We start from the raw sequence: 22590 nt of genomic DNA on the forward strand, positions 1-22590 counted from the left end.
ATGAAAAGTGAATCATTTAATGTGTGCTCTTTTGAGACATCATGTGTGTCTGTATTGCCTTTGTTTTCATTGCTGTTTAGCATTCCATTGTGTGAATATGCCACAGTGTCCATTTGGCTGCTGACAGGCATTTGGGCTGTCACCTGTTTCTGGCTATTATGAAATATTGCTGCTATGAACATTCCTGTACATGTCTTTCAGTATACATCTATACACATTTCTGTTGGGTATGTGCCTGGAAATAGAATTGATGGGTCTCATGGAGTTTTCCAAAGTGATTGTACAAATCTACACTCTCACAAGCCTTATATAAGAATTCTGAGTTCTGAATTGTGGTGGGTGTGTCGTGGTCCTTCATTGTAGTTATAGCATTTTCCTAACAACTAATAAATATGAGCGCATTTTAATATGCTTACTGCCCATTGGATGTCATTTTCTATGACCTTGTTCTAGTGTTTTGTTGATTTCAGTCTCTTGAACTGAACAGCTGCTGTCTACCTCCACACCCAGCCTCTTTTACAGGCTGGCTGTGTCTTCCTTATTGGCCTCTCCATTTACTTTCTATCCTCGTTCTCCTCTCCACAATTTCAATACAGCAGGAGAACCCGCTGGGATTATGAATACATGAATGTTCAAGTTTGGGAGTGGAGCCAAACTGTCTTCCAAAATAATAAAATAATACATCAGTGTACAGTCTCCCCAGGAATCGAGAGCTCCCCACCCCTACGGATCCGCTCTGACCTTGGTGTGGTCAGACTGTCTTCCAAAATAATACATCAGTGTACAGTCTCCCCAGGAATCGAGAGTCCCCCACCCCCATAGATCCGCGCTGACCCTTGGTGTGGTCAGACTTCTTCTTTTCTAGCTAGGGTATGAAACGAGACCAAGTTTTACTCTTGATTTGCATTTCCTTATCATTAATTTTTATTTTTTTTTGAAACTGAGTCTTGCTCTATCGCCCAGGCTGGAGTACACTGGCACGATCTCAGTCACTGAAACCTCTGCCTCCCGGGTTCACGCCATTCTCCTTCCCCCCGCTCCCGGGTAGCTGGGCCTACAGGTGCCCGCCACCACGCCCAGCTAATTTTTGTATTTTTAGTAGAGATAGGGTTTCACCATATTGGTCAGGCCGGTCTCAAACTCCTGACCTTAGGTGATCTGCCCGCCTTGGCCTCCCCCAAAGTGCTGGTATTACAGGCGTGAGCCACCATGCCTGGCCTACACTAATGTTGAACATCTCTTTTTTTATGGGCATTTCCTCTTCTGTGAAAAGCTTGGTCTTCATTTTTGCCCATTTCTCGGGAGTGTAGCTTGTGCTTTTCATAATCATTTGTACTTCTTTATGTACTCAGGATATTAACCCTTTGGGGTGGCATATATACTGTAAATCTCTTCTCCCAGTTTCCAGCTGGTCTTTTTTTTTGAGACAGCATCTCACTCTGTTGCCAGGCTGGAGAGAAGTGGTGCGATCCCGGCTCACTGCAGCCCCCAGCTCCCAGGTTCAAGTGATTCTCCTGTCTCAGCCTCTCAAGTAGCTGGCCTTACAGGTACCCGCCACTATGCCCAGCTAATTTTTGAATTTTTAGTAGAGATGGAGTTTCACCGTGTTGCCCAGGCTGGTTTCCAACTCCTGACCTCAAGTGATTCGCTCTTCTTGGCCTCCCAAAGTGCTGGGATTATAGGCATGAGCCACTGTGCCCAGCCCTAGCTTGTCTTTTAAGATGTCCTTTGATGAACAAACATTTTAAATTTCAATATAGTCATATTTTCCAGTCTTTTATAAAATACACATTGTTTGGTCGGATTTAGGAAATCTTATCTTACTTATACATTTCATTAAAAATTTTGAAGTTTTAGGTCAGCCCAGTGGCTCACGCCTGTAATCCCAGCACTTTGGGAGGCCGAGGCAGGTGGATCATGAGGTCAGGATATCGAGACCATCCTGGCTAACACGGTGAAACCCCGTCTCTACTAAAAATAAAAAAACTAGCCAGGCGTGGTGGCAGGCGCCTGTAGTCCCAGCTACTGGGGAGGCTGAGGCAGGAGAATGGCATGAACCGGGAGGCAGAGCTTGCGGTGAGCCGAGATCGCGCTACTGCACTCCAGCCTGGGCGACAGAGCGAGACTCTGTCTCAAAAAAAAAAAAAAATTTGAAGTTTTGTTTTTTATATGTAAATCCTAATTCATCTGGATGTTTAGATAGCATGAGTTAGGTTCCAATCTTAGCTTTTGACATGTGGTTAAGCATTTGTTTTCAATCTCTGTTGAACACTCCCTCCATTCCCCACAATATGTTTTGCCACCCTAGTCATGTGAGACAGTTCTATGGATGCGTGCTCTGTATCTGGGCTTTTATTCTCTCCTGTTAGTCCTCTTATCTATCTCTGCCAGCACCACACTGTTTTTAAGAGCCCTCAGCTAAATTAGAGTTCCAGTACCGGAGCAGCTAGCAACACTGCCCGAGCAGGGTGGAATTTTACAGTATGTTTTCCACAGGACACTCCTTTTCCCTGGGGGACAGCCTAATGCCTAGTTGTCCAACCCACAACCAGGGAGTCCCTCACACAGGAAGCTTGTTTATAGTGGCAGATGCTCTGGATTCAGAAAAGGTTGTGTAAAAAAAGTTAAAAAGGAAAGGAAAATATATTGGCAGATGCCCTAGTGGTTCTTATCAGATCTGTGTCCAATTTGTGTCTGCCTGACCATTACTTGGACTCTGGGAGCCATTGAGGTAGTCTCTGGTTCTTCAGATACAGGGTGCAAATTTAATACACCCCACAGTAAAAAATATGTTCACTAACTTATTACTTATGAATCCTGGACAGGGAGGGTGCCGTGAGTCAGGAAGGCAGTGCTCCATCCTGGGGTCATGAATGCAAAGTCAGGCAGAGAGAGAGAGAAAGAGAGAAACCCCACAACTAACGGTAGATATAAGGGAATGGGGTGTGAGTCACTTAAAGTTTGCAGGCAAATACCTGAATTGTCCCTTTAAAGGAATCAGTGGCAAAGCAGAAAGCCCACCGGGCTGGACTGGAGAGATGCCTCTAAGTTCCTAACTCTGGGCCCCTGTTTGAGACATTTGGGTGTGCTGGTCTATTTCTAAGACTAGACAGCAACCTTTTCTGTGTGTTCCTGTTATAACTGACCCTGTGATGCCTGGGCATTTGACCTCGTGTTTGGTGACAAGTACTGTTTAAATAGTGGAGACATTGAAGGCTACTGGAGAAATGTGGGCCAGGCATGGAGCAAGGCATTTGATGAACATCACTGAACACACAAAAGATGTGGAGGCACCACTGTGACCTGAAACCCCATTCACAGGCATCCACTCCACTGTGTGGGGTCGAGCCAAGTAAATAGAGCAACCCTTCATCTTGGGCAGAGTAGGAACGTTGTTGTAAACCCAGGTAAGGTTACACAATGCCTGTTATCTGTTGTGCCATTGCTTCTAGATTGGCTTTCCCCAGGCTAGAATTTTGTTGAGGTATACAGCTGTGCGGCGGTGTACCTTTGAGCAGAGAGCAAGGAGTATACCAAGATCAGGGGCTAAGCAGGTAGTCAGTACAGAAAGAAAAGCAAAAATACCCAGTATCCATTTGTGTTTTAGCAGAGCCAGTCCATGGGCATCACTGGAGTGCAGGTTTAGTGCAAGGAGCGAAGCCATCTGTGGCACAGGGGCAAAGCTATCTCCAGCATCAAGGTCTTGGGTTCAGGCGTGTCATCTGAGGCAATATCACCTTCAGTGGTGAATTATAGGACAAAGGTAATGTCATCTGAGATGTGGGACAGGTGTGTCCTTTTCATGGGACCTACTAGAGTTAACGTGGGCCTGAGCACTGGTCATAATTGGTTAAAACAGTGGTCTGCTGAAGGTTTTGGTCCTCTGGTTGTAACCAATGAAAGCAGCCAAGGCAGTAGTAATAAGACCAGCCATCAACAGGACGGTGTGCGGCTGCAGCTGACAAGGTTTGTTTTGGGTGGAAGTTTGGGTTCAAATGGGTCCCCTATCAGAGGAGCAGCTGCCTGGTCTAGGGGACAATCTATGATGATGAGTCCCAGGAGAATATGCATCTTTAATCTGGCCCCTAACCCTTGAGGGATGGGGGCGAGATTGAAATTCATAAAAAATAGGTTAAGACCTGGGGTAAACTCAAGATCTTATTTATTGTATTGGAATTTGAAAAGAAGTTGTTTGAGGACATCATTAAAGCAACCATCGGGACCTATCAGGGACATGAAGGTTATATCGGATGCCTCCTCTGGAAGCTCAGCATAGTGTATTCTAAGGAGTGAAATGTGTGCCTTCATAACTATTAGTAATGTCTCTAACTCTGAAAGAAACAAGCAGTGAACTAGCAAGGCCTTGCAACATGGAGTTACGTGATTTTGATTTATAATTTGGATGTCTGTGAAATAAGAGATTCCCAGGGTTTTTTTTTTTTTTTTTCTTTTACCTTTATGGGAACAATTTTTAGGTAATGGCCCAATAATTAATAATGAATGTGAAGATGAGACCATTTGTTGGCCAGGACAGCCAGTGCTAGGATGACTTGCTGAAGTTTGACCAAGTGTGTTTTTTCTTGGGTCCTGTCCTTCATCATCCTGGCTAAGGGATGGAAAGTAACAGCTCTCCACTAAGCTGCATCACGTGTGATGGCTAATGATGCCGCCGTTTGCACAGTCCATGAACTCCCATTCCTGTTCATTCAGTTAACACCAAAGGGCTTCCCAGGTAGCCAAGTGGTCTGGAGAGGGGTGACCTCCTCCAGCACCCTGGCATCTGGCAAGGGACCAAGAGAATGAGGAGGCCACCCCCTCCTGCAGGTGGAATATCCCAGAGGGCCCAGGGTTCGCTCCATCCTGTCTTAGGGAGGCCTCGGTAGCCAAGCTGAGCTTGTGGGGAGATGTTCCCATAACTCAAAGCATAATGGGCAACTGGGTAGGGCGGGTCACAGGCTCAGGGTCTGTGACGGCCTCTATCTCCAAGACTGCTCATAGGTAGCCAGTCATTTGCTGTTTTAATGGTGTATAGCCTGAGGCCAAGAGGGACAATATCTTGCATCAGAAGCCCTGAAGCAACTAATGACCATCGTAAGTGAATCAGAGACTCCAGGAGGCATTATAGGAGCTTGCCAAAGGTTTACAGTGAAGGAGTTTTCTGAGGTCACACACAGGAGTGCCTGTTGATTTTAATTTAGCAGTAAATGTGTCAATAAGAAATGCGTTTGCCACCAGAGCCCAAAAGTATTAAGAAATATTGGGCTTAAATGTCTTAAATGTGTGTATCAAATGCATTTCCTTGGAGTGGGACGTTCTCAATGCAATGTCATATCTGTGCCCCTGGAGAAGGCGGTTGTCATTAAGATCTTGTCTGCAAAGATTGTGCGTGGTGACAAAGCTGTGTAGCTCCCCCATGGGTACCCTGGAAAGGTGTATTGTGTCTCCTCAGGCAGTGCAGGCAAACTGCAGCTGAGAGGCTGTTGGAATAGGCACTAAACAGACAAGGTTAGCCAAATATATAAGAGCAAAGTATTTACCACTTGTTGATTGAATAGAATCAGCAACTTAAATAATATTAAGGAGGCCGTGATGGATGGGACCAGGGTGTTAAGACTGTAGTCATCCATCATAAAGTGCCCTTATGTTTTAGGTGTCACATATGCCTTAGGAGAGGCAACCTATGGGTGTCACTGGAGTGGAGGTTTAGTGTAAGTGTCCAGGCTACATTGATATACATTACATATATAATATATATACACATGTAATACATATATGTTCCATGAATACATATAAATTCTCCTCTATACATTATACATACATGATTACATTATATATACATTACATAGTCATCTTAAATTTCAAAAACATTTTTCTTGGAATATTGGAATTCACTGAATGCAACTCATTTTGAGGAAACACATATATGAATAAAAATGAAAGATTAAGAAAGAATGAATTAAATTCCTAGGTTATAAAATCTAGAAAAAGAACAACAAAGAAACTCAAAAGGAAGCCCAAGGAAGAAAGTAATAAATACAAAAGCAGAAATTAATGATAAAGATGAGAAAACAAAGATATAATTAACAGATTACATTAAAAATGAAACACACAAACTACTAGCTAATGTTATCACAAAGAGACAAATCACACATACAAAAAATGAAAATGAATGAAATGTTGAAACAAAAGAAATTTCTAAAAACCGTTAGAAACTAGAACTACTTTGTAAACTTCTATACAAACAAGTTGTAAACTAAACTGAACCAATTAAGATAGACTACTTAAACAGGTTCATTAGCACAGCAGACTCAGAGAAAGTAATCAAGGAATTATTCCACAAAAAAGCACCCCAGGCACAGCCGGTTTCACGGTGAATCTTAGCAAATCTGGAAAGATTAGATAGCCCCAGTGCTCCATGAATCAATTCAAAGGTCTTAAATTCAGGAACAATTTCTAATTTCTTTCTTATGTAGCAAGTATAACATTGATATTTAGACTCAATTTTAAAAAGCAGAGCAAAAAAAAGAGTACACATTTATCAAATATTTATGAGTATTGATGAAAAATATTTAAATAAAATGTTTAGAAATCTTATATTAGAAACTATTAGAAGATGGAATCCAACATCATGTTACCATACACCATGAACAGGTAGGATTAAGGAAGCCATTAATATAATACAAAGGATTAGTCAATTTAAGGAGAAAATCTTATTAGTATCTCCATAGATGCTGGAGAAGCTGTTGACAAAACTCAACACAGAGGGAAATTAATGGGTGTTTCTCAATATAATAAAATATACATACCTTGTTCCTAAAGCTAGATTTTTTTTTTTTTTTTTTTTTTTTGAGATGGAGTCTCGCTCTGTTGCCAGGCTGGAGTGCAGTGACGTGATCTCGGCTCACTGCAACCTCTGCCTCCTGGGTTCAAGGAATTCTCCTGCCTCAGCCTCCCGAGTAGCTGGGATTACAGGCATATGCCACCACACCTGGCTAATTTTTATATTTTTAGTGGAGACACGGTTTCACCATGTTGACCAGGTGTGTCTCAAACTCCTGCTAAAGTTAGAATTTGAATGGGGAAATACTAGGGGTGTTTCTGCTAAGTACAGGAAGAAACAAAGAGACCCTCTACTATTCAATGTTGTGCTGGAGATATTAGGCAAAGCAGTCAGAGAAATCAATAAGAAACAAGAATTTTGGGGGAAAGGAGTAAATTTATCCCTTGCAGATGATATGATTGCATACCTGGAAAGCCCTAGAGAATGAATGGTAAAATTAACCCAGATAATGGAAAATTCAGTGAAGTAGCAGGATATAAAATTAACACACAAAAATTAATAGCCTCAGTATACACAAGCAATGTCTAGTTAGAGAATATAATGAAGGAGAAAACTCTATTTATATAGCAACAAAGAAGATGAACTACTTAGGAATAAACATAATAAGAAATATGCAAAACCTATGTAAGAAGAACTTTAAAACACTCCTGGAAGATGCTCAAGTAGAAGTGAAATAAACGAAAAGACATCACTTGTTCCTGTTTAGGATGTCTCAACTCATAAAAATATAAGTTCCTTCTTACTTAATTTGTAAATTTAATGCCATCCCAGTAAGAACACCAATAAACTTTTCCTTTAAGACAGAGTCTCACTCTGTCACCCAGGCTGGAGTGCAGTGGTACAATCTGGCTCACTGCAACCTCTGCCTCCCGGGTTCCAGCAATTCTCCTGCCTCAGTCTCCTGAGTAGCTGGGACTACAGGGGTGCGCAGCACCACACCCAGCTAATTTTTATATTTTTTAGCAGAGTCTGGGTTTCACCATATTGGCCAGGCTGGTCTCGAACTCCTGACCTTGTGATCTGCCCGCTTCAGCCTCCCAAAGTGATGGGATTACAGGCCTGAGCCACCGTGTCCGGCCACCAATAAACTTTTTAATGGAACTAAACAATTGATACTGAGCATTATACGGAAAAATAGGTATGAAGGATTAGCCAGGAAAACATTAAAGACAGCATCTTCCATATGAGGCTCAGTATCAACTTGTCTAGTTCCACAAAAAAAAAGTTTATTGGTGTTTTTGTTGGGGTTGCATTAAATGTATAAATTAAATAAAGAGGAACTGACTTTTGTATATATTGATCTTGTGTCCTGGGACCTTGCCATTTTTACTTCTGTTGGGAATAGGCCCCCCAAATCTGGCCATAAACTGGCCTCAAAACTGGCCATAAACAAAATCTCTGCAGCACTGTAACATGTTCATGATGGCTATGACAAAGGTTGTGGATTTACCACAATGAGAGCAAGGAACACCTGGCCCACCCAGGGTTCCGCTTAAAGGCATTCTTAAACCACAAACAATAGCATGAGCGATCTGTGACTTAAGGACATGCTCCTGCTACAGATATCTAGCCAGACCCATCCCTTTATTTGGCCCATCCCCTTGTTTCCCTAAGGAATACTGTTAGTTAATCTATAATCTATAGAAACAATGCTTATCACTGGCTTGCTGTTAATAAATACGTGGGTAGATCTCTGTTCCAGGCTCTCAGCTCTGAAGGCTGTGAGACCTCTGATTTCCCACTCTACACCTCTATGTTTCTATGTGTGTGTCTTCAATTTCTCTAGCGCCGCTGGGTTAGGGTCTCCCCCACTGAGCCGGTCTCGCAACTTCTTAGTTCCAGGAGACTTTTTGTAGATTCTGTGGGGTTTTTTTTTTTTTTTTTTTTTTCACATAGACAGCGATGTCACCTGTGAGTAAAGACAGTTTTATTTCTTCTTCTTTTTTTTTTTTTTTTTTTTTTTTGAGACAGAGTCTTGCTCTGTCGCCCAGGCTGGAGTGCAGTGGCCGGATCTCAGCTCACTGCAAGCTCCGCCTCCCAGGTTTACGCCATTCTCCTGCCTCAGCCTCCCGAGTAGCTGGGACTACAGGCGCCCGCCGCCACGCCCGGCTAGTTTTTTGTATTTTTTTAGTAGAGACGAGGTTTCACAGTGTTAGCCAGGATGGTCTCGATCTCCTGACCTTGTGATCCGCCCATCTCGGCCTCCCAAAGTGCTGGGATTACAGGCTTGAGCCACCGCGCCCAGCCAGACAGTTTTATTTCTACCTTCCCAATCTGTATAGCTTTTATTTCTTTTTATATGTTTTATTGCACTAGATGGTAAGAGATGACATCCTTGCCTGGTTCCCAAGCTTATGGGGAAAGGATCCAGTTTCTCACCATTAAGCATGATGTTAACTACAGATTATTTGTGGACCTCCTGGCAAGACCTTCTGGTCTGGCATATAGTAGAGAATGTATTGAATGAATGCATGGATGCATGAATGAATGAATGGATGAATGGATGAATGAGAGTATCTGGAACATAAAGCGGTGGGGGAGTGGGAGAAGACAAGCATGGAACTAAAAACTAGGAATTAAATTAGGCCCAGTTTTTATTTTTTATTTATTTATTTTTAATTTAAAAGTAAACTTTAATGTCGAAAATGCAAACTTGGGGAGGGTAGAAAGATCATACAGAAGTCCTTTCCTGTGAAGGGGAAGATTGGGAGATATTAAGGGATATAGTCCTGGGTGACCAGGAAGACAAGCAGGAGTCCACACCTGAACATGTTGGGTTCAGGGGAACCTGGAGGGTTGCACAGCGGCCGGGCAGAGGCGCTCCTCACTAGGCCCAGTTTTTAAAGGTCTTGAATGTCTCAGAGCTCTCAGCCAACAGGCTGAATCATCTAACAAGAAATAACCAAATGAACCTGAGACCAAAGCCAAGTACTGCTGATGGGTGCCATATAGAGGACCCCATTAGCCACTGGGTGCTGGGTGCCCACCTCTGCTGGCAAGGCCTGGCCTGCCCTGGTGGCCTCTTGCCCTTAGCAAAGAATGAAGAGGACCTTTTCTTTTTGACAGTTTGGCCCTAAGGGTCCAGGATTTCTGTATGTGCTACTGGCTTTAGGCCGGGCACAGAAGAATGACAGGTCCCTGTTCTGCTTCTCATTCCCTAGGTGACCTTGAGGAAGCACAGACCCTCTCCGGGCTGGTTTCCACATCCATAGACTAGGGATGGGAGAGAATTAAAGGGGAAAGAACTAACATTAAGGGCCTACTGTGAGTTGTTCTTTATATTAATACTTCTTAAAGAGCTAGCATTTTTGAGTGTCTACTGTTAAGTAGGCAACCTATGTGTATTATTTCATTTAATTCTCAAAGCAGCCTTCTCAGGTGGGTGCTGTTGGAATCACTAGCTGGCACGTATACAAACTGACATGTCATGTACCTCTCACAACAACCCTCCAACATAGGTGTTAGTCCCGCCAGGCTCTGGGAAGTGAAGCCGCGTATCTAAGGTCTCGCAGTTAATAGGCGGCCGAATTTAGGTTCTGTTTGGGCCTTTTTACCCCAGCGCTTGCTTTCCCCTTCGTCATACTCTCCCTCCACGATTATGACTGTTCTCCTTTGTTGCCCAGCCCATGAAATCCTCAGGCTCCGGGACCCCATGTCCTCAATGTGAGAGACAGAGCCTCGCGCAGCGCAGGTGGGAGAGACGTTTGGAGGAAGGATCCAGCAGTAGGAGGGGAATGAGAGGGAGGAGAGGAGGAAGTGTTGAGGCAGGCAAGCGCCCGCGGTGAGGAACTGCTCTCTCTGGTGGTCATTCTGAGAAGCTGCGGACAAGGTGGACTTGGTGCCCAGCGTGGGGCGGGCTTGGGCTCAGGAGAAGTCTGGCAAGGGCCCGAGCTATGAGGGGATCACCCACCGATGTGGTTAAAGGCTCTAGTTCTGCTGCCTTTGGCTGGAGGAGAGTTAAGTCTGTCCCTATCCAGGACTTGACAGGATGGAGAATTCTGAGCTTTGCTCGGACTCCATCAGCTGTTGAGCTCCTGTCCCTGGTCAGGCATGCTTTGGAGTGTGTCCAATGAGGAGTTATTGTCTCATTTGACGGAGGAGGAAACAAACTCAGAGGTATTAAATCGCTCCAGCTCACCACAGTAACGACCCCTTTTTTTGTCTGCTTTTTGTTTGTTTGTTTGTTCTAATAAGACTGTTTTGAACCCACCTAGTTCCTGGCCCTCTTCTCTCTTTATTTGCCCTCTCTCCCCTGGTGATCTTGCTCATGACGTGGTTTTAAAACCCATCTGCGCACAATGCCTCCCAAGTTTAGATCTCCACCCCTCACCCTCCTCTGGGCTCCAGACTGTCAACTGGGTATCTTCACTTGGGTAGCTCCGAGGCACCTCAAATCCAACATGTTCAGGGGCGGACTCTTGCTTCTCTTCCTGGTCACCCAGGACTATATCCCTTAATCTCTCCCAATCTTCCCCTTCACAGGAAATGACATCATCCTCCAGCCAGTTACTCAAGGCAGAAACCCAGGAAACATTCTAGATTCCTCCCTTACCTATACCTTCATCTTCAAACCATGAACAGGTCCTGTTGCTTCTAGTTCCAAAATATATCTTGAAGCATCCACTTCTTCCCATCCGTTTTCCTTCTCCAAGTCATCCTCACCTGCAGGGACTATTGCAATAGCCTTCATGCTAATGTTCCTACCTCTCTTTTTTTTTTTTTTTTTTTTTGTTTTTGAGACAGGGTCTTGCTCTGTCACCCAGGCTGGAGTACAGTGGCTCCATCTCGGCTCACTTGAACCTCCAGGTTCAAGCGATTCTCTTGCCTCAGCCTCCTGAGTAGCTGGGACTACAGGTGTGGGCCATCATACATGACTAATTATTTGTCTTTTTGGTAGAGACGGGTTTTCACCATGTTGGCTAACCTGGTCTCAAGCTCTTGACCTCAAATGATCCTTCTGTCTCAGCCTCCCAAAGTGCTGGGATTACAGGCCTGAGCCACGGCACCCTACCTCCTACCTCTCTTATTGATTTATTCATTCAACAAATCATTGATGAGCACATGTTGCTTACCAGGAACTGTCCTGGACAGTGTGGAAACAGCAGATGCAAGATTGCCCTCTGGCCTCTCCCGGTCTATTCTCCAAACAATGGGCTCGTTACTATTCTCTGTGAGTGTGTGTGTGTGTTTTTTTTTTTTTTTTGAGATGGAGTCTCACTCTGTCGCCCCAGTCTCTGCTTAACACCTATATGATGACTTTCAATTCTTCACTGTGGCCCAAAGTGCCTGGGTGATCTGGTATTTCCAGCAGCTTCTCCCTCCAAGCCTCTCCTCTTCTCCATCCATGTTCACTGGGCTTTAACCTCATCCCTCTGATTCCTCAAGTAGGCCACATTCCTTGCCAGCCACCTGAGGGCCTTTGCTCATGCTGTTCCTTTGGCCTGAAGCTTCCTTTCCTCTCATTCTGTGTGCTGCCAACTCCTCCTTCAGGTCTTGGTTTTTTGTTTTGTTTTGAGACGGGGTCTCACTCTATCACTCAGCTAGAATGCAATGGCACGATCTCGGCTCACTGCAACCTCTGCCTCCCGGGTTCAAGCAATTCTCCTGCCTCAGCTTTCTGAGTAGCTGGGACTACAGGTGCATGCCACCACACCCAGCTAAATTTTGTTGTTGTTGTTGTATTTTTAGTAAAGACGGGGTTTCACCATGTTGGCCAGGCTGGTCTTGAACTCTTGACTGCTGGTGATCCACCCACCTCGGCCTCCCAAAGTTCTGGGATTACAGGCATGGGCCACCCCACCCAGCCCAGGTCTTGTTTTAAATGACACCTTCTCTGAGCACCCTATTTCCTCTCTTTGCATCCTATTTCCTCCACAGCCCTTATCTATTAAGGTAGATGGTAAACTCCTTTAGGGCAGGAAACAGGATTATGTAATTCACCAATCTGTCCTCACACCTCAGGTGTGCTTGTTGAATAAAGGAACTCAGAACTAAGTCTGTCTCTTCCCACTATAACCCTTCTGAGAGCTGAAGCTGAGGTTTCTTTTCTTCTGGCTGAACACCCATGCAGTAGCCTGGCCTATGCAGCACTGCTCAAGCTGTGTTCTGTGAAACGTTGTTATCTCGTAAAGGTTCCACGGTGAATGAAATTTAGAGCTTCACAGTATCCAGCATGGGATTAGACTCTGAGAAGTCCTGCTGTAAGGAGCCCATTTAGCTCGGTTCAACCCAGACATTCCCAGCGTTGTTTTTCTAGCTACTGAGATACAATTTAATGGGAAACTAGACAATCCCAAAGCTCAGGAGCTGTGGCCATTCTGTCCAGGAATTGCTAGAGAGTCAGCCTTGAGGCCGGGCATGGTGGCTCACACCTGTAATCCTAGCACTGTGGGAGGCCGAGGCAGTGAATTACGAGGTCAGGAGTTCAACACCAGCTTGGCCAATATGGTGAAACCCTGTCTCTAGTAAAAAAATACAAAAATTAGCCGGGCGTGGTGGCGTGAGCCTATAATCTCAGCTACTTGGGAGGCTGAGGCAGGAGAATCATTTGAACCTAGGAGGGGGGAGGTTGCAGTGAGCCGAGATCGCACCACTGCACTCCAGCTTAGGCGACAGAGTGAGACTCCATCTCAAAAAGAAGAGAGAGAGTAAGCCTGGAGTGGCAGTGAAGCCTGAGCCTTGGGTTAGACAGGGTCCTGGATTGAATGTGGCTCTCTATGCCCTGGTGATGATGACTGTGCTGGTGCCTGTGGTCAGCTGAATAAAGCCCCCAAAGATGTTCGTGTTTGAATCCCCAGAACCTGGGAATGATACTTTGTATGGCAGGAGAGATTTTGCAGCTGTGGCTATATGAAAGAGTTTGAAATCATCATGGATTAGCCTGCAGGAGCTGGATGTGCCCAGGGTAATCACACCATCCTTATAAGAGGGATGCAGAGGGTCAGGGTCACAGGAGAAGGTCCTCACCAATCTGATGTATGATGAACATGGAAGAAGGGGCCTCAGCCAAGGAATACGGCAGCCCCTAGAGACTAAAAGAGGCAAGACAACAGAGGCTCCTCTCAGAGCCTCCAGAAGGAACCAGGCTTGCTGATACCTTGACCCTAACAGCCCTGTGAAACTGTTTCAGACTTCCGACCTCCAGACCTTCAGAGAATCAATGTGAATTGTTTCAGGCCACTTGGTTTGTGACTATTTGTTGTGCCTGCTGTGGGAAGTGAAGACAGCACCTCACAGGGGCTCATGATGTCTTGGTTCTAAAGTTTGTCTTTTCTTTCACTGTCTTCAACAGCCATGACCAATCATCTGTGCTCCTCTCTCTGTGCCTAACATTGTCATCTCCCATATGCACCACCGGCCCACCTTCTGAGAAAGAATTCAAACTTCACTTCCAGGCCAGGCTGGTCTCGAACTCCTGACCTGAAACCACACTTCCTTCATAAGGCTTGCTGTGCCGGGCACGGTGGCTCAAGCCTGTAATCCCAGCACTTTGGGAGGCCGAGACGGGCAGATCACGAGGTCAGGAGATCGAGACCATCCTGGCTAACATGGTGAAACTCCGTCTCTACTAAAAAATACAAAAAACTAGCCGGGCGTGGTGGCGGCGCCTGTAGTCCCAGCTACTTGGGAGGCTGAGGCAGGAGAATGGCGTATACCCGGGAGGCGGAGCTTGCAGTGAGCTGAGATCCGGTCACTGGACTCCAGCCTGGGAGACAGCGAGACTCCGCCTCAAAAAAAATAAATAAGTAAAAATAAAAAAATAAGGCTTGCTGTGACCCCACCACACCCACCAGGTAAAAGTAGAAACCCACAGTACTCAAAGTGGGGGACCCTTCCCACCCCATATTCAAGCCTTATTCCCCACCAGACTGAATATCCAGGGAGGTTTGTGGATGATGTAAATGGAAGGTGTAGAAGGTGAAGGCCCAGGCTGGAAAGGGTTCTGCCCTCTGGGCCTCCAGTGAATTAGGCCTGTGCTCTGTCTGACCCGGAGAGTGTCCTCATCTGTGCCCTCACCTTGGGTCCACCTTGTGAAGCCAACACACCACTTCGCCTCCTGGACCATTTCCCCTGGATGTCTCACAAGCCCTTCAGGCCTACCACACCCCAAACTGACATTAGCATATACCAAACACGTGCCCCTCCTCATTCCCTGGTTCCTGTGGGCACCCCCGCCTGCCCCTACCCCAACCCAGGACTCTGACATCATCCAAGCCTCTTCCTTCTCCTTCACCTCACACTCTCTGTTCTTTTTTTTTTTTTTTTTTTTTTTTTTTTTTTTTTTTTTTTGAGACGGAGTCTCGCTCTGTCACCCGGACTGGAGTGCAGTGGCCGGATCTCAGCTCACTGCAAGCTCCGCCTCCCAGGTTTACGCCATTCTCCTGCCTCAGCCTCCCGAGTAGCTGGGACTACAGGCGCCAGCCACCTCGCCCGGCTAGCTTTTTTTGTATTTTTTAGTAGAGACGGCGTTTCACTGTGTTAGCCAGGATAGTCTTGAACTCCTGACCTCGTGATCCGCCCGTCTCGGCCTCCCAAAGTGCTGGGATTACAGGCTTGAGCCACCGCGCCCGGCACACTCTCTGTTCTTTACAAAGTCCCATTATTTCCGCCTCAGACACATCTCTCAAATCCATCTTCTTTTCTGTGTCTCCACTATCTGTGCTGCAGGCCAGACCACCATCACCTCTCACTGGACCCTGCTCCGGCCACCTCCCTGATCTTTCTGCCTCTGGGCTCGCTCCATGCAGCCCCTTCTCCACACAGCAGCAGCCAGAGGCAGTTTCTGGAGCCCAGAGCTGAATGCGTTGTTCTCCTTGCTCAGGCAGAGAAGAGGACAGATGGGGCTTCGGTCTCCTGTGTGTAGCCAGAGGGACTGCCTTCTCCGTCACCATCTCCAGTAGTTCCTGACAGCACAGCTGCTGATGGCAAATGCCCCCAGCCCCAGCCATGCCCCAGCCCCCTGCATTGAGAGACCCAGCTCCACCCAGAGGGCAGCTGCAGCCTCCTTCATCCACAGCCGCTGCTGTGACTCAGAGGGACCTTGTCCTGGAAGGCCAGTGGAGCCTTACTGAGGCCTTCACAGGCCCAATGTCCACCCTGATCATGACATGTATAATAACACAGCTCTTGCATTAAATACTATTTATTGCAGCAGCAGTTTTTTTTAAGTTTGTTATAATTTTGAATTTTGTGAAGAGTAAATTATTCATTTTGTTTTTTAACTTGAATTTATTTATTATACCTAAGTAAGAACTGATCTGGGCTATGCTTGACTAGTTGGTATAATACCACATCTGTAGACATTTAATTAAACATGTATTAATTTTAATGTTGTTGTTTTCTGCTCACATGTTAGCATCAATATTTTTTTAATGAGGGCTTGAATATTTGTGTAAGTTCTTGAAAAATGCATGAGCCCAAAGCCATGAAGCTATTAAAGGTCCCTGGGTCTCTGCAAAGAGGCCAGGCCTCCCACAGAACTTAGGGCTGAGTCACACCAGGGCTGGGTGGCTGGAATGGGAGTGTGGCAGGCTCCTCACATCCATGGGTATCCAGGCCACACCTGCTGTGTCACAGAGGGCCTGGGGATGAGAAAAAGAGGGAAAGAGGTTTGAGCTTGGGGATGCCTCTCCAGTGGGATCCAGGATAGCCTGAGCACCCAAACCCCCTCTGGTATACTTCTGCTGTCCTCTCCTGCTAGCCCTGATACCACCCCCTTTCCCTGCCCTAGTGATGCTGGCTCAGACCCAGCTTTCTTGAAGCTTGGCTTCTCCAAGAATTTATGGCTCTGAGCTAAGTGGAGAGAGATCAGAGCCACTGGCTCTCTCATATCTCAGTCTTATTTTCAATATTCCATTTCCCCAGCACTCCAACATCACAGGGCTTTGGGAAATGAATGGAGGCTATGGGGTCGGAAAAGCCTGGATTCATATGCTGGTTCAATATGAATGAGTTCCATGATTTGGAATAAGTCCCTTCCCCTGTCTGAGCCCTGATTTCCTCATCTGCAAAATGAAATACCAACTCATAGGTGATAGGATCAAATATGAAACCACTAGCACCACGCTTGGTAGTCTGTGTAGGCACTTGATAAAGAGGAGTTTCCTCCCTCATCATTTTTGGCCCACAGTCTCATCAGACACATCTGATGAGATGTGTCCCTGCTTCCTTTCCTTTTTCAAGAGTCCTTGCCACCAGGGTACCTGGGATGCCTATGTGAGGTACCCTATGCCAGGGTACCTATGTGAGAAAGGGCTGGGAGGTCTGTTTGCTTTATAGCTGCTGCGTGCCGGGCACAGTGCTGGATGCCTTAAGCAGGTGGTATTATCACTCTTCACCTGCCTGACGAATGTGTTGCTCTATTCCCAATAGGCTCCGCTCCCTCACTCCTACCCCCAGTACCTCCAGTGTGCCACCACTCTGCAGAGGTGCAGAAGGCAGAATGTGGATCCTCTTGGCCAAGTTCCAAGCCACAGTCCCACAAATACATCAAAATCAAAATTGATTCTAACTAAAAACTACTTCCCCTGACCATTGCATTTGACCCTACTATTTTACTATTTAAGTCCAGGGGGAAGGCATATTTTTTTAAACAGAAAAAATATATAATCACTTAATTTCAGCACTCATCATGAAATATTTCGAGTCAGCAAATCAGTGTAATGGATTGCAGCTAATGCATTTTCCTTCCAGAAAGTGGATGGATAGTATCCAGTTTCCATCCAAACTGCAGTCACCCTGCAAATGATGGAGGCACAGACTTGGCTCACTCTTCTCTCCACCAAAACTTACTGTGGTGTTCTCACATCCACATCTCCAGAAATCCCAGGGTTGAATATACTGCTCAACAAGCAGGGACTAGGGGCTCTAAAGTGCCTCCCAGTCACCACCCTCATGATCATTATCATCACCCCCACCACCATCAGCAGCATCCCCACCATCCATCTGTCATCTCTGAGCACCTCCTGTGCATCAAGCAGGACCCAGCCCCATAACGTTGCTATGAGGTTTGTATTGTTATCTCTATTTTTCAGAGAAGATGACCAAGGCTCAGAGAGAATAAATCATTTCTCCAGAGTTACCGAGTTGGTGAGAAACAGGGCTAAGACTCACCACATGGTCACTCTGACTCTAAAACCCAGGTTTTTCCTACTGTAAGATAATTTCTGGCCAGGCACAGTAGCTCACGTCTGTAATCCCAGCACTTTGGGAGGCTAAGGCAGGTGGATCACAAGGTCAGGAGTTCTCAGACTGACCAACATGGTGAAACCCTGTCTCTACTAAAAATACAAAAATTAGCCAGGCATGGTGGCATGCACCTGTAATCCCAGCTACTCAGGAGGCTGAGGCAGGAGAATAGCTTGAACCTGGGAGACAGAGGTTGCAGTGAACTGAGATTGCATCACTGCACTCCATCCTGGGCAACAGAGAGAGACTCTGTCTCAAAAAAAAAAAAAAAAAAAAAAAAAAGATAATTTCTCTTCTGTTTTTCCTTTTATCATCATGATCTACTTTTTCCTTTGCTCGTCAGCCCTTGTCAGTTTCTCCTGTCCAATGCTGCCTAATTTCTGGCATGCCCTCAAGATTAAGTCTTCTGTTTTCACGTACATGTTTTCAACTATGATCTGTGTGATGTGCTTGTGGCTCCCCCATAGCACTGCTTACTACAATCTGTTTAAATTTGCATCTACTACTCCCCTCCCATTCCCTCCAGATGTATAGTCTTTGATGGCCAATACTGTCTATTGGTCACTGTATCCCTGATGTCCAGGGCTTGGCTCATGATTTACTCAAAAGTTTATGGGATGAATCGGTGAACAAATGCATGGATAGGTGGATGAAAAGATAGATGCATTGACGGAAAAGTGGAGGAGTGAATAAGACATTAATTGATGGTTAGGGATCACTCTAAAATCTACATTCCTAACCCTCTTCATTTCCCTCCATCCCTATATCTCCAAATGTCCATCAGAAGCTTCCACTTGGCTCCTTTGCTGTCATCTGAAACTAAACCTGTACAAACATGAACCCCACCCTAGCTGATTCCTGCTTACCTCTTTTCTGCCAATGGTACAGTAATATTATTCCTCCCAGTGCCCTTCTGCATGTATTCTTTGATTCATTCATTCAGTCAACGTTTTTAGTTTGTTTTTCTTTTTCTTTTCTTTTTTTGCTATCTGCTATGTGCCAAACACAGTTCTGGGCAATAAAAAACAAGTAAGTAAGACAGGCAAGATCCTGGGGGATTTCCCCCAAAGGATTTTGCAGTCAACAATGGGGTGGAAAGTGGGATATCGAACAATAAGCAAGTAAAAAATTAACAAGATAATTATAGAGCATAATGAGTGATACATTAAGGAAAGAGGGTGATGAAAGAGAACAGATCTCATACCAGATAAGAAGGCTAAGCAGGGCTCGTTTGAAAACTGATATGAAGCAAGACCTGAAGGAGAGAATACGCCAGTCAAGTAAAGAGCTGAAAGAAGAGCATTCCAGGCAGAAGAACCAGCAAGTTCAAAGGTCCCTGGGCTGGTAAGAGCCTGATGTGTTTCAGGACCAGAAAGGCAGCTGTGTGACTGGAGGGCAGTGAACAGTGGGAGACTACAGGGGAGGAGGTTTTTCATAGACCTGTGCAAGGTTATGCAGGGCCTTGAAGGCCCTGGGAAGGAGTACAGATTTTATTCTAGGAGCAGTGGGAAGCTACTGAAGAGTCTTAAAATGGGAATGACATGATCCTTCTGGCAAGTAGGTAACAAGCTACTCCCCAAAAGCCCCAGGTGCAGATGATTCATAGGTGAGTTATGTGAAGGCAGTAGCAAAGAGATAACTCCAATTCCATTTGCGCTGTTACAGAGCACAGAGAAGGTAAGCATCCACATGCTTTTTATGAAGTCATCATGGCTAGGCATGGTGGCTCACGCCTGTAATCGCAACACTTTGGGAAGGCAAGGTGGGGGGATCCCTTGAGGCAAAGAGTTTGAGACCAGCCTGGGGAACATGATGAGTCCCTGTCTCTACAAAAAGTCAAAAAAAAAAATGCTGGGTGTGGTGGCGCATGCCAGTAGTCCCAGCTACTTGGGAGGCTGAGGTGGGAGGATGGCTTGAGTCCAGGAGGTCAAGACTGCAGTGAGCCATGATTGTGCCACTGCACTCCAAGTTGGGTGACAAAGCGAGACCTTGTCTCTAATAAATGAATAAATAAGTCATTGTGATACTGTTGGCCATTCTAACAAGGTACAGCAAAAAGAAATGGACAGACTTATTTATGAAATTAATGCAAGAATCTTTAACATTGTAGTAAATAGAATTCCGAAGCGCATTGAAAGAGCAACACATCACAACCAAATTGATATTGTACCAAAAGGGCAAGAATGATTTCATATGTAAGTGGAAAAAGCATGATCAACTCTAAAAAGACTGAAAGGCATTTGATAAATTCATCAATCCCTGATTTTTAGAACACTTTCTTGGTCAAATAACAGTAGATGTACAGTTTCTAAATATTTTATGCCAAAAGTCAACATTATGCTTAATGGTGAGATACTGGAAACACTTCCATTAAAGTCAGAAAAATTATTCTAGAGGTATAGGAGGAACAATTGAATAAGAGAAAGAAATGAGAGGTATAAAAATGAGAAAGGAGGCAAAATTGTCATTATGTGAACAACACATTCAAGATAACCTATGAACTATTAAAACTAGGAAGTTTAGTATAGTTGCTGAACGGAGATCAATACATGCAAAAATTTTAATAACCATGTTGTTTATAATTACAATTAAAACAATAAATGTAATTTTTTAAATATGTAAAAGAAGCACTGAGGCTGGGCATGGTGGCAAACGCCTGTGATCCCAGAGCTTTGGGAGGCTAAGGCAGGAGGATTGCTTGAGACCAGGAGTTCAAGACCAGGCTGGCCAACATGGCAAGACCCCATCAAACAATAATTTTTTTTTTTTTTTTTTTTTTTTTTTTTTTTTTTTGAGGCGGAGTCTCGCTCTGTCGCCCGGACTGGAGTGCAGTGGCCAGATCTCAGCTCACTGCAAGCTCCGCCTTCCGGGTTCACGCCATTCTCCTGCCTCAGCCTCCCGAGTAGCTGGGACTACAGGCGCCCGCCACCTCGCCCGGCTAGTTTTTGTATTTTTAGTAGAGACGGGGTTTCACCGTGTTAGCCAGGATGGTCTCAATCTCCTGACCTCGTGATCCGTCCGTCTCGGCCTCCCAAAGTGCTGGGATTACAGGCTTGAGCCACCGTGCCCGGCCAATAAATTTTTTTAAAAACCAAAAAAGTAAAATAAAAGAAGCACTGAAGATATATTAATATCACTAAACATTAGGGAAATACAAACTAAAGCTATAATATGGTTTTAATATTGTGAAAGGATAAGCAAGATCAATAGACCACTAGCTAGATTAACAAAGGAAAAAAGAGAGACGATCCAATAAGCACAATTAGAAACAATAAAGGTCACATTACAACCCACAGAAATACAAAAGATCCTCAAAACTATTATGAACACCTCTCTGCACGCAAACTAGAAAATCTAGAGGGATGAATACATTCCCAGAAACACACAACCTCACAAGATTGAATCAGGAAGAAACTGAAACCCTGAACAGACCAATATCAAGTCTTAAAATTGAATCAGTCGAAAAAGACCTACCACCCCCACCAACAAAAAAAGCCCTGACTCAGATGGATTCACAGCTGAATTCTACCAGACCAACAGAAAAGACCTGGTACTAATTCTACTGAAACTATTCCAAAACATCAAGGAAGAGGGAGACTCCTCCACAAGTAATTCTACAAAGCCAACATCACCCAGATACAAAAACTTGGCAAAGACACAACGAAAAAAGGAACTACAGGCCAATATCCCTAATAAACACAGATGCAAACATCCTCAACAAAATACCAGCAAACCAAATGCAGCAGCACATCAAAAAGTTAATTCAGGCCGGGCACAGTGGCTCACGCCTATAATCCCAGCACTTTGGGAGGCCAAGGCAGGCAGATTACCTGAGGTCAGGAGTTCAAGACCAGCCTGACCAACATGGTGAAACCCCATCTCCACTGAAAATACAAAAATTAGTCAGGCATGGTGGAGGGTGCCTATAATCCCAGCTACTCAGGAGGTTGAGGCAGGAGAACCGCTTGAATCCAGGAGGCAGAGGTTGCAGAGAGCCGAGATTGCACTATTGCACTCCAGCCTGGGCAACAAGAGCAAAACTTCATCTCAAAAAAAAAAAGTTAATTCATCATGATCAAGTAGGCTTTATCCATGGGATGCAAGGTTGGCTCAAATACTCAAATCAATAAATGTAATTCACCATACAAACAGAATTAAAAACAAAAGCCATATGATCATCTCAATAGACAGCAAAGGCTTTCAGTAAAATCCAGCATTCCTTCATGATAAAAATCCTCAACAAACTAGGCATTGAAGGAACATATCTCAAAATAAGGTAATAAGAGCCATCCATGATAAACCCACAGCCAACATCATACTGAACAGGCAAAAGCTAGAAGCACTCTCCCTAAAGAACAAGAACAAGTCAAGCATGCCCACTCTCACCACTGCTGTTCAACATACTACTGGAAGTCCTAGCCAGAACAATTAGGCAAGAGAAGGAAATAAAGGGCATCCAAACAGGAAAAGAAGAAATCAAATTCTCTCTTCACTGATGATGTGATTCTATACCTAAAAAACCCTAAAAACTCTACCAAGAGGCTCCAAGACCTGATAAATGA

Source organism: Rhinopithecus roxellana, chromosome 15, assembly GCF_007565055.1.
Source record: "Rhinopithecus roxellana isolate Shanxi Qingling chromosome 15, ASM756505v1, whole genome shotgun sequence".
NCBI lineage: Eukaryota > Metazoa > Chordata > Mammalia > Primates > Cercopithecidae > Rhinopithecus > Rhinopithecus roxellana.